This window comes from Ranitomeya variabilis, chromosome 1 (assembly GCF_051348905.1).
Source record: "Ranitomeya variabilis isolate aRanVar5 chromosome 1, aRanVar5.hap1, whole genome shotgun sequence".
Classification (NCBI taxonomy): domain Eukaryota; kingdom Metazoa; phylum Chordata; class Amphibia; order Anura; family Dendrobatidae; genus Ranitomeya; species Ranitomeya variabilis.
In genome coordinates, this window is record NC_135232.1 from 667,883,464 (window position 1) to 667,895,913 (window position 12,450).

The window sequence follows — 12,450 nt, forward strand, 5'->3', positions numbered from 1 at the left end:
GATGCGTTTATTCTTATAGCATTCAAACCTGGATGAGAATCACACCCATAAGGAGCGTAGTTGGCACGGAAAAAGGGAGAGGGGAAAAAAAACTGAAGTTTTCTCCCTGCATCTAGAAAGGTAAATAAAAGTATAAGAGATTGTTCCCTGACTTATTGCTCTATATAAAACAAAAAAGGGGATTATTCCTAGCGCGGACATATTATTATTCATATTACCTTTAATACACGACACAGACAAGTGGTACTGTGACAATATCTGCGGCAAGGAAGCAGTGTGGCGAGCGCCACTGATACTTTATACGATTCTTCTTCTTAGCCTTCTTGGACTGGCCCATCAGAAGATCTTGCAGGGGTGCAGCTATCTTGGTGTAACCCTTGATGAATCTCCGGTAGTAGCCTACCAACTCAAGGACCTGCATTATTTCATGAATGTTGCTGGGTTTTGGCCAGTCTCTGATAACTGTGATTTTGTCAGGGTCTGGTGCCACACCTTGGGTGCTTACCACTAGGGTTGAGCGACTTTCATTTTTTTAAGGTCGAGTCGGGTTTTGTGAAACCCGACTTTGTCCAGAGTCGAGTCGAGTGCAGTCGGCCGATTATCGCTAAAAGTCTGGGATCGACCGAAACACGAAACCCAATGCAAGTCAATGGGGAAGCATAGTCGGCAGTGAGTGAAGGCCAGGAAAACACCTACAGTGCCCATTTTAATGCCAAAAACATCCATTCTTGTTTCTGAAGCTTGTCAATCTTAATTAACTTTATAATAATAGTTGTTCAATGGAACTTGGGGGTCATTTGGAAAATTTGTGGGGGGTAGGGCTGGTTCAAGGTTTTAGTGGGCCCAGGAATCGTGGACTACGTCACGACGGTGGAGCAGGGAGAGGAAAGTATTTCAACGTTGCAAGTGCTGTGATCCTGAGCAAGCAGGGGGGCACACTTGTTCGCATTGGCACTGGCACAGGGCCCCTCAAAGTACAGCGGTGTGTTTGCACGGCGGGGGCGCCTCCCACCAGCAGCGACACTTTTGCGTACTCTGAGGGGCCCTGTGCCAGTGACATCGCCAACGAGTATGCCCCCCCCCCCACCTGATGAAGGAACCTGCACTTTCATCTGCACCTTCCTCTTTGTCCCTGTGTAAGGTGGTATAACATGCGGGAAGGGGAACCTTACTTTCAGCAGGGTCAGATTCTGGCTGTGTAGAGTGCAAGGGGAATGTAGTGGTCTAGGTCAATGTACCAGCAGACTCATCTAGCAGTGGCTGGGCAATGGGCAGGATGAGGAGGAAACAGATATAGGGCCAAAGAATAAAGTAGGCTAAATGCAGTTCAAAATTGGTAACAGGACAGGACTAAACAGGCGGAATTGCTTTGTTCAGTGGAGTAGCAAACCCAGGAGCAGCAGACACTGTTTTAAAGGCCCAACCAAACTAGTAGGCCAAATGCAGTTTAATATCTGATACTATAGGCCCAAAGCCAGAAGGTTGAAGCTCAGCTTTATTCAGTTGAGGGCAAACACCAGGGAGGGGCAGACACCGTTAGTAGCCCCTAACCACCAATTTTTAAAATAACAGCACTTAATGAGAGCCAGAAGGTTGAAGCTCAGCTTTATTCAGTTGAGGGCAAACACCAGGGAGGGGCAGACACCGTTAGTAGGCCCTAACCACCAATTTTTAAAATAACAGCACTTAATGAGAGCCAGAAGGTTGAAGCTCAGCTTTATTCAGTTGAGGGCAAACACCAGGGAGGGGCAGACACCGTTAGTAGGCCCTAACCACCAATTTTTAAAATAACAGCACTTAATGAGAGCCAGAAGATTGAAGCTCAGCTTTATTCAGTTGAGGAAAAACACCAGGCAGGGGCAGACACCGTTAGTAGGCCGTAACCAAAGTTGAAGGCCAAATGCAGTTTAATATCTGATACTATAGGCCCAAAGCCAGAAGGTTGAAGCTCAGCTTTATTCAGTTGAGAGCAAACACCAGGGAGGGGCAGACACCGTTAGTAGGCCCTAACCACCAATTTTTAAAATAACAGCACTTAATGAGAGCAAGAAGGTTGAAGCTCAGCTTTATTCAGTTGAGGGCAAACACCAGGGAGGGGCAGACACCGTTAGTAGGCCCTAACCACAAATTTTTAAAATAACAGCACTTAATGAGAGCCAGAAGATTGAAGCTCAGCTTTATTCAGTTGAGGAAAAACACCAGGCAGGGGCAGACACCGTTAGTAGGCCCTAACCACCAATTTTTAAAATAACAGCACTTAATGAGAGCCAGAAGGTTGAAGCTCAGCTTTATTCAGTTGAGGAAAAACACCAGGCAGGGGCAGACACCGATAGTAGGCCGTAACCAAAGTTGAAGGCCAAATGCAGTTTAATATCTGATACTATAGGCCCAAAGCCAGAAGGTTGAAGCTCAGCTTTATTCAGTTGAGGAAAAACACCAGGGAGGGGCAGACACCGTTAGCAGGCCCTAACCACCAATTTTTGAAAACACAGCACTTAATGAGAGCCAGAAGGATGAAGCTCAGCTTTATTCAGTTGAGGGCAAACACCAGGGAGGGGCAGACACCGTTAGTAGGCCCTAACCACCAATTTTTAAAAAAACAGCACTTAATGAGAGCCAGAAGGTTGAAGCTCAGCTTTATTCAGTTGAGGACAAACACCAGGGAGCAGCAAACAGAGGTATTAGGCCCCATCCAGCAATTAAAAAAAAAAAAAAAGCTTAATCAGAGCCAGAAGGTAGAAGCTCAGCTTTATTCAGTTGAGGACAACACGAGGCAGGGGCAGACACCGTTAGTAGGCCCATAACCACCTATTTTTAAAAGCACAGCACTTAAAGAGAGCAAGAAGGTGGAAGCTCAGCTTTGTTCAGTGGAGGACAACACCAGGCAGGGGCAGACACCATTAGTAGGCCCATAACCACCTATTTTTAAAAGCACAGCACTTAAAGAGAGCAAGAAGGTGGAAGCTCAGCTTTGTTCAGTGGAGGACAACACCAGGCAGGGGCAGACACCGTTAGTAGGCCGGAACCAACAATCTTTTAAAAAACAGCACTTAATGAGAGCCAGAAGGTAGAAGCTCAGCTTTATTCAGTTGAGGACAACACCAGGCAGGGGCAGACACCGTTAGTAGGCCGGAACCAACAATTTTTGAAAACACAGCACTTAATGAGAGCCAGAAGGATGAAGCTCAGCTTTATTCAGTTGAGGGCAAACACCAGGGAGGGGCAGACACCGTTAGTAGGCCCTAACCACCAATTTTTAAAAAAACAGCACTTTATGAGAGCCAGAAGGTTGAAGCTCAGCTTTATTCAGTTGAGGGCAAACACCAGGGAGGGGCAGACACCGTTAGTAGGCCCTAACCACCAATTTTAAAAAAAACAGCACTTAATGAGAGCTAGAAGGTTGAAGCTCAGCTTTATTCAGTTGAGGGCAAACACCAGGGGGGGGCAGACACCGTTAGTAGGCCCTAACCACCAATTTTTAAAATAACAGCACTTAATGAGAGCCAGAAGGTAGAAGCTCAGCTTTATTCAGTTGAGGACAACACCAGGCAGGGGCAGACACCGTTAGTAGGCCGGAACCAACAATTTTTGAAAACACAGCACTTAATGAGAGCCAGAAGGATGAAGCTCAGCTTTATTCAGTTGAGGGCAAACACCAGGGAGGGGCAGACACCGTTAGTAGGCCCTAACCACCAATTTTTAAAAAAACAGCACTTAATGAGAGCCAGAAGGTTGAAGCTCAGCTTTATTCAGTTGAGGGCAAACACCAGGGAGGGGCAGACACCGTTAGTAGGCCCTAACCACCAATTTTTTAAAAAAAAAAAACTTAATGAGAGCCAGAAGGTTGAAGCTCAGCTTTATTCAGTTGAGGGCAAACACCAGGGAGGGGCAGACACCGTTAGTAGGCCCTAACCACCAATTTTAAAAAAAAACAGCACTTAATGAGAGCCAGAAGGTTGAAGCTCAGCTTTATTCAGTTGAGGACAAACACCAGGGAGCAGCAAACAGAGGTATTAGGCCCCATCCAGCAATTAAAAAAAAAAAAAAAAAAAAAGCTTAATCAGAGCCAGAAGGTAGAAGCTCAGCTTTATTCAGTTGAGGACAACACCAGGCAGGGGCAGACACCGTTAGTAGGCCGGAACCAACAATCTTTTAAAAAACAGCACTTAATGAGAGCCAGAAGGTGGAAGCTCAGATTTATTCATTTGAGGACAACTTGAATTAGGGACTGCAGACAGACTTACCAGGCTGTCCCCTGTGTGGACCATGCATCCAATGCATTAACCCATTGCGCCACAAAGGACACGTAACCTTCCGTGGCCATGCCTACAGGTCCATGTGTCTGTTGTCAGGTGTACCTTTGGACTCACAGATTGACAGAATGCAAGGACAATGTGGTCTTTAACATGCTGGTGGAGGGGCGGGATGGCCTTTCTCGCAAAAGAATTGTCAACTGGGTAGCTCATAGCGTGGTACAGCGTAGTCCATCATGGCTTTATTAATATTAAATAAAATAAAAAAATAGGCTCTATGCACTGTAAAATAGGTTCCAGGGGTACACGGGCAGCAGTGGTCTGGTCAGTGGAGGCCTAGTGGAAGGAGGGACCGCAGACAGGCTTCGAAGGCCTAACATAATAAAATGGGCAGGCTCTATGCACTGTAAAATAGGTTCCAGGGGTACACGGGCAGCAGTGGTCTGGTCAGTGGAGGCCTAGTGGAAGGAGGGACCGCAGACAGGCTTCGAAGGCCTAACATAATAAAATGGGCAGGCTCTATGCACTGTAAAATAGGTTCCAGGGGTACACGGGCAGCAGTGGTCTGGTCAGTGGAGGCCTAGTGGAAGGAGGGACCGCAGACAGGCTTCGAAGGCCTAACATAATAAAATGGGCAGGCTCTATGCACTGTAAAATAGGTTCCAGGGGTACACGGGCAGCAGTGGTCTGGTCAGTGGAGGCCTAGTGGAAGGAGGGACCGCAGACAGGCTTCGAAGGCCTAACATAATAAAATGGGCTGGCTGTAGGCACTTTATAATTTGTTCCAGGGGTACACGGGCAGCAGTGGTCTGGTCAACGGAGGCCGATTGTAATGAGTGTCTGCCAGTTAGTAGTCCAAAACAACAAATAAATGTGAATGTCTCGCATTAAAACAAAACAAAAACACTAAAGGGTGCAATCATTAGGTTCAGGGGTGGGATCCTCTGCGTTGTTTCAGACCTACTAATTTAGAGCAAAGTATTTACTGTGGTAAATAGAGGACACTGCCCCTGACTATGTTAAGTACCATCATACATGTCAACACAATGGTATTGTCAGTGGCAGGTATGGAAGGATGTCAGCGCATAGACTAAACATTGGTGGAAGTGTGAGAGATAACTGTGGAAGTGGTAGAGCAATGTTTGACCTGGGGGTGGGTGTACTCTCTTGTGGCCGGCGGTACAGGCCCAGGGCCCCTCATGTTACAACAATGTGTCTGACGTTGGGTGCGCACCACCACCGCCAGAGACACTTTATTGTACTATGAGGGACCCAGTAGCAATGCCGTCGACCAAAAGCGAGCACACCCACCTCTTCAGACAAACAGCAGTCTCACGGATGCTTGCGCCAAGTCGCGATACCACGGCCCCGCGTGGGGAGTTTGGCCATTTAGGGAGGTGTAAACATGTCGTATGCTGGACAATCAGCTGCAACAAATTAGACATTAGAAAAGTAATTCACAGTAGTCCACAGGCAAGAGCTTTTCATAGGAAAGCTAGGTGTCAGCCGGGCAAGGTGGGGCAAAAGATTTCGAAATCCAGTTGTGGTTCATTTTAATGAATGTTAGATCATCAACATTTTGGGTAGCCAGACGAGTCCTTTTTTCGGTTAATATTGAACCTGCAGCACTGAATACTCTTTCTGATAGGACACTAGCTGCCGGGCAAGCAAGCTCCTGCAATGCATATTCTGCCAATTCTGGCCAGGTGTCTAATTTTGATGCCCAGTAATCAAATGGGAATGACGGTTGAGGGAGAACATCGATAAGGGATGAAAAATAGTTAGTAACCATACTGGACAAATGTTGTCTCCTGTCACTTTCAATTGATGCAGCAGTACCTGTCCTGTCTGCGGTCATAGCAAAATCACTCCACAACCTGGTCAGAAAACCCCTCTGTCCCACGCCACTTCTGATGTGTGCACCCCTAACACTCCTAGTCTGCTGGCCCCTGGAGCTCGTGTGAGAACGATCACGTGCGCTGTGTGCTGGGAATGCCTGAAGCAAACGGTCAACAAGAGTTGATTGTTTGGTTGCTAATATTAGTTCCAAGTTCTCATGTGGCATCATATTTTGCAATTTGCCTTTATAGCGTGGATCAAGGAGGCAGGCCAACCAGTAATCGTCATCGTTCATCATTTTCGTAATGCGTGTGTCCCTTTTTAGGATACGCAAGGCATAATCCGCCATGTGGGCCAAAGTTCCAGTTGTCAAATCTCCGGTTGTGATTGGTTGAGGGGCAGTTTCAGGCAAATCTACGTCCCTTGTGTCCCTCAAAAAAACAGAACCCGGCCTTGCCACGCAACCAATTTCCAGTGCCCCCGGGAAAGCTTCCTCATTAAAAATATACTCATCCCCATCATCCTCCTCGTCCTCCACCTCCTCTTCGCCCGCAACCTCGTCCTGTACACTGCCCTGACCAGACAATGGCTGACTGTCATCAAGGCTTTCCTCTTCCTCTGGTGCAGACGCCTGATCCTTTATGTGCGTCAAACTTTGCATCAGCAGACACATTAGGGGGATGCTCATGCTTATTATGGCGTTGTCTGCACTAACCAGCCGTGTGCATTCCTCAAAACACTGAAGGACTTGACACATGTCTTGTATCTTCGACCACTGCACACCAGACAACTCCATGTCTGCCATCCTACTGCCTGCCCGTGTATGTGTATCCTCCCACAAAAACATAACAGCCCGCTTCTGTTGGCACAGTCTCTGAAGCATGTGCAGTGTTGAGTTCCACCTTGTTGCAACGTCTATGATTAGGCGATGCTGGGGAAGGTTCAAAGACCGCTGATAGGTCTGCATACGGCTGGAGTGTACAGGCGAACGTCGGATATGTGAGCAAAGTCCACGCACTTTGAGGAGCAGGTCGGAGAACCCAGGATAAGTTTTCAATAAGCACTGCACCACCAGGTTTAAGGTGTGAGCCAGGCAAGGAATGTGTTTCAGTTGGGAAAGGGAGATGGCAGCCATGAAATTCCTTCCGTTATCACTCACTACCTTGCCTGCCTCAAGATCTACTGTGCCCAGCCACGACTGCGTTTCTTGTTGCAAGAACTCGGACAGAACTTCCACGGTGTGTCTGTTGTCGCCCAAACACTTCATAGCCAATACAGCCTGCTGACGCTTGCCAGTAGCTGGCCCATATTGGGACCACTGGTGTGCAACAGTGTCATCTGCCGATGGAGTGGTTGGCCGACTGCGGTCTGTGGAAGAGCTGTCGCTTCTGCAGGAGGACGAGGAGGAGGAGGAGGGGGTGCGAACGCCTACAGCCAACTGTTTCCTAGACCGTGGGCTAGGCACAACTGTCCCGAAATTGATGTCCCCTGTGGACCCTGCATCCACCACATTCACCCAGTGTGCCGTGATGGACACATAACGTCCCTGGCTATGCCTACTGGTCCATGCATCTGTAGTCAGGTGCACCTTTGTACTCACAGATTGCCTGAGTGCATGGACGATGCGCTGTTTACCATGCTGGTGCAGGGCTGGGATGGCTTTTCTGGAAAAAAAAGTGTCGACTGGGTAGCTCGTATCGTGGTTCAGCGTACTCCATCAGGGCTTTGAAAGCTTCGCTTTCAACTAACCGGTAGGGCATCATCTCTAACGAGATTAGTCTAGCTATGTGGGCGTTAAAACCCTGTGTACGCGGATGCGAGGATAAGTACTTCCTTTTTCTAACCAGAGTCTCATGTAGGGTGAGCTGGACTGGAGAGCTGGAGATCGTGGAACTTTCGGGTGTGCCGGTGGACATGGCAGACTGAGAGACGGTTGGAGACGGTATTGTTTCCGCCGGTGCCCTAGATGCAATATTTCCTCCTACAAAACTGGTGATTCCCTGACCCTGACTGCTTTTGGCTGGCAAAGAAACCTGCACAGATACTGCCGGTGGTGCGGAAAATGGTGGCCTTACAGTGACGGAAGGGATGTTGCGTTGCTGACTAGCTTCATTGGCCGAGGGTGCTACAACCTTAAGGGACGTTTGGTAGTTAGTCCAGGCTTGAAAATGCATGGTGGTTAAGTGTCTATGCATGCAACTAGTATTGAGACTTTTCAGATTCTGACCTCTGCTTAAGCTAGTTGAACATTTTTGACAGATGACTTTGCGCTGATCAATTGGATGTTGTTTAAAAAAATGCCAGACTGCACTCTTCCTAGCATCGGATCCCTTTTCAGGGATTGCAGACTGAGCTTTAACCGGATGGCCACGCTGTCCTCCAACAGGTTTTGGCTTTGACACGCGTTTTGGCCCAGATACGGGACCGGCAGATGGAACCTGTTGCGATGTTGATGCCTGCTGCGGCCCCTCCTCCACCTCCGCTTCTGAACTACTGCCGCCTGCACCCTGTTCCCCCAATGGCTGCCAATCGGGGTCAACAACTGGGTCATCTATTACCTCCTCTTCGAGCTCGTGTGCAACTTCGTCTGTGTCACCGTGTCGGTCGGTGGTATAGCGTTCGTGGCGGGGCAACATAGTCTCATCAGGGTCTGATTGTGGATCAGTACCCTGAGGGGGCAATGTTGTGGTCTGAGTCAAAGGAGCAGCATAGTACTCTGGCTGTGGCTGTGCATCAGTGCACTCCATGTCAGAATCTACTTGTAATGGGCATGGCCTGTTAAGTGTTTCACTTTCTAAGCCAGGGACGGTATGTGTAAAGAGCTCCATGGAGTAACCCGTTGTGTCGCCTGCTGCATCCTTCTCTCGTTGTTTTTGCTGAAGAGGACAAGGAAGCGACTTGTCCCTGACCGTGAACATCCACAAGCGACGCGCTGTTTTTACATTTACCAGTTTCAGAAGAGGAGGCAAAAGAGTTAGAGGCTGAGTCTGCAAGGTAAGCCAAAACTTGCTGTTGCTGCTCCGGCTTTAAAAGCGGTTTTCCTACTCCCAGAAAAGAGAGCGTTCGAGGCCTTGTGTAGCCAGACGACGAACCTGGCTCCACAGCTCCAGACTTAGGTGGAATATTTTTATCCCCATGACCACCTGATGCTCCACTACCACTACCATCATTACCAGCTGACAATGAACGCCCATGGCCACGACCTCTTGCACCAGACTTCCTCATTGTTTTAAAAACTTAACCAAAGTAACTTTATTTGTTGCTGTCAAACAACTTACACGGTGAGCTATAACTTCAGTATGATTTCAATATCCCTTTACAGGTTGGTGAGACCACAAGGAAAATCAGGCCCAATGTTACACACTCTGTTTTCTGTGGCACCAAATCACAGAGATGCCACACACGCAGGACTGTCACTCAAGCACAAATGTCAATATTAATCTCCCACCTATTTTTTTTTTTTTTTTTTTCAGGGAGACTTTAGAAACCAAATAAGATAAAATGATTTTTTCAGGGACAATTTAGAAACCAAATAAGATAAAATGATTTTTTCAGGGACAATTTAGAAACCAAATAATAATAAAAAAAAGGCTTTCTATGGCCCACTGAGTGAGAGATGGCACACACAGGAGTCAGGAGTGGCACACAAGCCCTGAGGCCAATATTTTTCTCCCACTGATTGATGTAGTGATTTTTTTTCAGGTAGATTTTAGAACCCAAATCAAGCAAAAAAATAAATAGGCTTTCTATGGCCCACTGAGTGAGAGATGGCACACACAGGAGTCAGGAGTGGCACACAAGCCCTGAGGCCAATATTTTTCTCCCACTGATTGATGTAGTGATTTTTTTTCAGGTAGATTTTAGAACCCAAATCAAGCAAAAAAATAAATAGGCTTTCTATGGCCCACTGAGTGAGAGATGGCACACACAGGAGTCAGGAGTGGCACACAAGCCCTGAGGCCAATATTTTTCTCCCACTGATTGATGTAGTGATTTTTTTTCAGGTAGATTTTAGAACCCAAATCAAGCAAAAAAATAAATAGGCTTTCTATGGCCCACTGAGTGAGAGATGGCACACACAGGAGTCAGGAGTGGCACACAAGCCCTGAGGCCAATATTTTTCTCCCACTGATTGATGTAGTGATTTTTTTTCAGGTAGATTTTAGAACCCAAATCAAGCAAAAAAATAAATAGGCTTTCTATGGCCCACTGAGTGAGAGATGGCACACACAGGAGTCAGGAGCGGCACACAAGCCCTGAGGCCAATATTTTTCTCCCACTGATTGATGTAGTGTTTTTTTTTCAGGTAGATTTTAGAACCCAAATCAAGCAAAAAAATAAATAGGCTTTCTGTTATGACCCCAATGGCAGAGGGTCTCAGGAATAATTGCTAAGTCTGCAAACACAGAAAACCAGCTCATAGGGCAGTGGTAACTGGGCTGACCATATATCTAATCCTAGCACCACAAATACCAGCAGCCGGGGAACGTTCCTACGTTGATCCTAGACGTCTCGCGCCAGCCGGAGAACTACCTAACCCTAGAAGGGAAAAGAAAGACCTTTCTTGCCTCCAGAGAAAATACCCCAAAAGTTGGATAGAAGCCCCCAACAAATAATAACGGTGAGGTAAGAGGAAAAGACAAACATAAGAATGAGCTAGGTATTTAGCAAAGAGAGGCCCACTAGCTAATAGCAGAATATAGAAAGATAACTTATATGGTCAGCAAAAATCCTATCAAAAATATCCACACTGGAAATTCAAGAACCCCAGAACCGTCTAACGGCCCGGGGGGAGAACACCAGCCCCCTAGAGCTTCCAGCAAGGTCAGGAATCACATTTAGTACAAGCTGGACAAAAATGAGAGCAAGCAAATAACCCAAAAAACAAAGAAGCAGGACTTAGCTTAATTTTGCACGAACCAGGACCAGCAGATAGGAGCAAACAGAATGTGTCTGATTACAACGATGCCAGGCACTGGACTAAGGTTCCAGGAGGTTTATATAGCAACACCCCTGAACTAACGACCCAGCTGGGTGCAAACTGAGGGAAGAAAATCCCAGAGTCATATCACTAGTAACCACAAGAGGGAGCCAAAAAGTCTAATTCACAACAGCTTTCTATGGCCCACTGAGTGAGAGATGGCACACACAGGAGTCAGGAGTGGCACACAAGCCCTGAGGCCAATATTTTTCTCCCACTGATTGATGTAGTGTTTTTTTTTCAGGTAGATTTTAGAACCCAAATCAAGCAAAAAAATAAATAGGCTTTCTATGGCCCACTGAGTGAGAGATGGCACACACAGGAGTCAGGAGTGGCACACAAGCCCTGAGGCCAATATTTTTCTCCCACTGATTGATGTAGTGATTTTTTTTCAGGTAGATTTTAAAACCCAAATCAAGCAAAAAAATAAATAGGCTTTCTATGGCCCACTGAGTGACAGATGGCACACACAGGAGTCAGGAGTGGCACACAAGCCCGGAGGCCAATATTTTTCTCCCACTGATTGATGTAGTGATTTTTTTTCAGGTAGATTTTAGAACCCAAATCAAGCAAAAAAATAAATAGGCTTTCTATGGCCCACAATTTGAGAGAGAGAGATGGCACACACAGGAGTCAGGAGTGGCACACAAGCCCTGAGGCCAATATTTTTCTCCCACTGATTGATGTAGTGATTTTTTTTCAGGTAGATTTTAGAACCCAAATCAAGCAAAAAAATAAATAGGCTTTCTATGGCCCACTGAGTGACAGATGGCACACACAGGAGTCAGGAGTGGCACACAAGCCCGGAGGCCAATATTTTTCTCCCACTGATTGATGTAGTGTTTTTTTTCAGGTAGATTTTAGAACCCAAATCAAGCAAAAAAATAAATAGGCTTTCTATGGCCCACTGAGTGAGAGATGACACACACAGGAGTCAGGAGTGGCACACAAGCCCTGAGGCCAATATTTTTCTCCCACTGATTGATGTAGTGTTTTTTTTTCAGGTAGATTTTAGAACCCAAATCAAGCAAAAAAATAAATAGGCTTTCTATGGCCCACAATTTGAGAGAGAGAGATGGCACACCCAGGAGTCAAGACTGGCACACAAGCAGAAAGGGCAATATTAATCTCCCACTGTTTTAGTTTTTTGTTTTTTTTTCAGGGAGACTTTAGAAACCAAATAAGATAAAATGATTTTTTCAGGGACAATTTAGAAACCAAATAATAAAAAAAAAAAAAAGGCTTTCTATGGCCCACTGAGTGAGAGATGGCACACACAGGAGTCAGGAGTGGCACACAAGCCCTGAGGCCAATATTTTTCTCTCACTGATTGATGTAGTGTTTTTTTTTTCAGGTAGATTTTAGAACCCAAATCAA